Raw genomic sequence first — 5,176 nt, 5'->3', positions numbered from 1 at the left:
AAAAAAAAAAAAAAAAAATTAGCTGGGTGTGGTGGCATGTGCCTGTAATCCCAGCTACTCCAGAGGCTGAGGCAGGAGGTCACTTAAACCCAGGAGGTGGAGTTTGCAGTGAGCTGAGATCATGCAACTGCCATTCAGCCTGGGTGACAGAGCAAGACTCCCTCTGAAAACAAAAAAAAAGAACGAAAGAAAAGAAATTGGGTTTGGAAACAGAAAATTAGGTCTTTGTAAACCACGTTAAGGAGTTTGGATTTTTCTTTTTATAGACAACAGGCAGACAAGAAATGTTATTAGGTAGGCAATCAACGAGAGCAACTTTAGTGTTTGAGGATGACGACTATGGCAGCAGGGTGGAAAAACAACAGCAGCAGGGAGAAACTGCTGGCAGAAAATTAACTTCAGAGGTGTTTAGGCCTCAATGAGGGCCTTAGGTCAGAAGTGATTAAACAGCCCACATCAGTGATGGAAGCATGGTTTTGGGGAGGGCCTGGTGACTGACTGGCCACGGGGTGAGATAGACGTGCATCAGGACAGCCAGCAGTAATGTTCCTGGTTTAGTAGGTTGTGTGCATGGCAATCACCTTCCAGAAGAGATGGAGATGACTTTCATTTTTACAAGTACCTGCAGGATGAGGGACTTGCAGTGTGATCTGGATGACAAAAGATTACAGCTTCAGAGAAGTTGTAAGTGAAAATATACTGTTAGAGTTGCCAGTTTATAGGTTAGAGGAAAGGGCAGAAAAACACCAGAATGCACAGGGCATTCTGTAGGAACAGAACTCACTCCCAGGTACAGGACTGGATGGTTACTGCAGAGAACAGGAATTGGGCACCTGGCCACTGACACCAATGGGATGCTTTCACTCTGTCCACTGATTTAAGAATCTTAAAACAACTATTTTCAAGTGTTGCACATGTCTCTAAGGTAAGTGGGAGCCCACACCACTTTGGAAGCAACTGTCTGGTTACTGCAGGCAGCCCTTTCTTTTCTGGAATTCAGTCTTCTCATCTTCCTGCCTTCTCCCTTGCATACCTCCTGCTTGTGTAATAGGGTGGAACATGGGAGGGCAGGACAAAGTTCAGACCAGTGGCACTGGTTGGCTAAAAGATCACTCCTTTCATTATACTAGACAGTTCTGGTCTGAGGCCTGGGTCTCAGAATATAAAAATTATTACTGTCTCCTTTATTGCATCCCTGTATTATCTGCATCCCTCTCAGCCATAGCAGCTGGCTGACATCCACCCTCTCAAGAGGACATGTATGGATAGAAGACCTGGCTCACAAACACTGCTCTATGAAAAGGGCAGATAGTTACGTAAGAAATTTGCAAAAACTGAGAAATTAAAATAAGGGAGCCTAGGAATGCAAAAACATTAACTGTCAAGCAAACAAGAGCTGGTTCAAAGAATTTTTTTAAAAGATACACTCCACATAACTGAAAGCATGAGGGAGACTGGCAGATGACAGCATCAGAGCGAATTTCCTAAATAACTGAGGAGGTGACTGGGAAAACTGAGCCACCTACCAAAACAGCTTTACAGAGCCAATGCATCTCATTTGTTGTAGAAGCTGATGAGTTCTAGAACTCTTATTTACTATGGAGTTTTCAAATACATTCAACAGCACTTAATGTTTTCCTCAATCCCAAGCTTCTTGTAAAACTTTGACCCTGCCAACCATGGCACCTTAGAGGCAGATAAAAGCTTACCTCCTTTATGGAATTTCAGATTTCTAAATATAGCACATGCAGTACAGGGAATGCACCCAGTGTGCTTGTGGATGCAATAAAGGCCACTACTATACCTTCAAGCAGGCTTCCTTGACTTCAGCTCTCCTGACATTTGGGGCTCTTATGCATTATAATATGAGAAGCAGCATTTCTAGTGTCTGTACGCTAAAGGCCAGTAGCACCCTTTCCCAAAGCAAGACAGTAAAAAATTTATCATTCTGGAAAGGAAATCCACAGTGGACACCCTCAAAACCTCCTGATCTCAAAATATGCCACTTTATTCCATATGTAGGTTTTGGGTTTCTGGAACAGTTAGATTATCCTTACAACAATCCCATGAGGTAGAAAAGCTACTGACAAGATGCCTGTCATCATATTCATCAATGGTAATGCCACCAAAGGCTAAAGTTTCATTTTAAATTCCCTTATACCTTCAAAATCAACCGAATTTATTTTGAAAAAAACAATGGTCTTCTTTATTAAAAATAACAACACACATACACAGAGGTAAATAAGCAGCATACATTTAAAGCTACATTGTTTTGAGATCAAGCCGACTCTATAAAGCAGCTGTTCCATGGGGCTAAGCGGTAGTTAGGAACTGTGGATTCTGAGCTTCATTTATTGCCAGCCCTTGGGTAGATCATAAAGCAGCTATAACAGGAGTCAATATATGCACCCAACCCTAATAGTTTTGCTCTGAGTAGAAATGTGAAATCTTTGCTGAATTCTTTTGAAAAAGCAGAGTGAAAATAAAACTTAGTCCAAGAAAGTACATCAAAATGAATAAGGAATATTTTAAGTAATTAAACCACCAGAAATATAAGACATTTTAGATAATCCTACCCCATTGTCTCTGAGAAAAGGGAAAAAAGAGAAGAATACAAAGCAAGCTATTGAAAGACAAATACAGCTTTTAAAAGTTCTATCTAATTAACCCCACTGAGAAATGTTTTGGCTACCTGGTGTATGCAGGCACTATACAGTGTAGAACAGTGGTTTCCAATCTTTTTGACACCAGGGTCTGGTTTTGCGGAAGACAATTTTTCACACATGTGGCAGGATGGTTTTCATTTGGGATGATTCAAGCGCATTACACTTACTGTGCATTTTGTTGCTAATATGATTACATTGTAATATATGATGAAATAATTAAACAACTCACCATAATGTAGAATCAGTGAGAGCCCTGGGATTATTTTTCCGCAACGAAATGTTCCCATCTGGGGATGATGAAGGTCAGTGACAGACCCTAAGGCATTAGATTCTCAGAAATAGTGTGCGATCTACATCCCTCACATGCGCAGGTCACAATAGTGTTTGCACTCCTATGATAATCTAATGCTGCCGCTCATCTGTAATGCAAGTGATGGGGAGTGGATGTGAATACTGTTGAAGCCTCACCCACCATTCACCTCCTGCTGTGCAGCCTGGTTTGTAACAGGCCACAGACTGGTATCAGTTTGTGCCCCAGTGTTGAGGATCCCTGATGAAGGGCAACTACATTGATTGATTGATTGATTGAGTGAGTGAGTGAGTGAGTGAGTGAGTGAGTGAGTGAGTGGGTGAGTGCAATGGCTCAATCTCAGCTCACTGCAACCTCTGCCTCCTGGGTTCAAGCAATTCTCCTGCCTCAGTCTCCCAAAATAGGTGTGATTACAGGCATGTGACACCACACCCGGTTAATTTCGTATTTTTAGCAGAGATGAGGTTTCACCATGTTGGTAAGGCTGGTCTCAAACTCGTGATCTCAGTTTATTCACCCGCCTCAGCCTCCCAAAGTGCTGGGATTACAGGCCTGAGCCACAGTGTTCTTCTGACTACATTTATTACCAGTCATTTATTACCAGGGCACCTATGTTGTACAGTGCCTGGCATACACCAGGTTGTTAATTAACAGCTATTGATCTAACACAGGACTAATAAGGTAAGGTTTATTTTTTTCCCTTCAACATGCTGTGCCTGTTTCAGATGCAAATAAGACCTCAGGAGTCTGCCTGAAGTGACTTAAAATAAAAAATGTTCCCCCAGATGGGAACGTTTAGTTGCAGGAACATCAAACAGGCACTTGGATAGTGTAATAAGTTAGGTATGAATGTATCACCTGTACCAGCTTAGTGAGATGCATGTTTACATCACATAACAAACACCTGTCTGCCATGCTCAGGGCTTAGAGTCTGAATTGCTGATGAGAAATAAAGTGGTATCTAGACAACCCCAGAGAATGCTTATATTCATAAGCATTAGTAGCATTTCTAAAAATTATCAAACATCCAACAAGTCCTTTACAAACAAGATATTCTAACACACAAACAGTTTAGCAGTATTTTAAAAAATGATAAACAGTGCAACTTCATTCACCTGAAATGGAGCACAAGACCCTTTGAAAGGAACTCGTACCCATTCCTGCAAAAATTGTCGACTCTTGAAGGTAGCACAGAACTAAGTGTTTTTTGTATGTTTCCAAAGAGGTTTTAGCCAAGACTTTGGCCTCTAACAGACTCCCTGATTAAAATATGGCTTAGAAACTCTACCTGCCTACCTGAAAAAGCATCAAAACTAGAGAATGCTTTTCATGGGCGTGAGAAAAATGAAAACAACATCACATTCTTCTCTTTGCAGTTCCCTTTCCCTCACTTTCCACTTCTATTAAATATACTTCAGCATCATTGTGCACAGGTGCAGGGACCACTACATATCTAAAAAAAGGAAAAAACCCTCAAGTATATGGGGATGGTCTGGCAACTCTGCCTTTGCAGAAATCATTTTTTTCCTCCAGATGGAAGTGTCTCACTATTTTCAGCATTCTCATCTAACAGGCAAACTTAGTTTCCACTGACTTCGAAAGGGATAAGCTTGAGTCTAAACTCTTAAGCAAGAATGAGGGTTCGATTTTCTAATAATGAAAATCCCAGACAGGTTTTTCAACCTACCAAATCGTTACAATTTTATTCACCCTTCTCCCTCTCTCCACAACCACTAACATCACCACCCACAAAAGAAGAAGAAAATCCCTCCAATGTTCCCCAAATGTGTGCTGCTGCTAGCTCCGAAGCTCTATAGAGTTTTGTAACGGAGTGTGAACTGCTGCCCCGGATCTGGGCTCGTGTTCTATCTCCTAACCAGTAAGGAGAGAGGGAGGACAAATCCGCTGAGCAGAAAAAACAAACAAACAAACAAACAAACAAACAAAACAAAACAAAACAAACAAAAAACTTGCCTCCTCATTTATAACCTCTCTCATTGATGCAGAGCGGAAGAGGGGCGCCAGGTGCCCAGGGCGCCTGACAAGCGGCCCGCTGGCCAGCGCGTTCTGCCCTGGGCCGGATCCCAGCGCCCCGCAGGTCTCCGCCCTGCTAGGAAAGGAAGCGGCCCCGCCAGGCAGTGGGATCGGGCACCGCGTCCCGTCCTCACCCTTGGCCACGGAGTGAGTGACATCCTCGATG

This window comes from Rhinopithecus bieti, unplaced genomic scaffold (genome assembly GCF_001698545.2).
Source record: "Rhinopithecus bieti isolate Rb0 unplaced genomic scaffold, ASM169854v2 scaffold_24982, whole genome shotgun sequence".
NCBI lineage: Eukaryota > Metazoa > Chordata > Mammalia > Primates > Cercopithecidae > Rhinopithecus > Rhinopithecus bieti.
Note: the sequence above shows the minus strand (reverse complement) of the source record.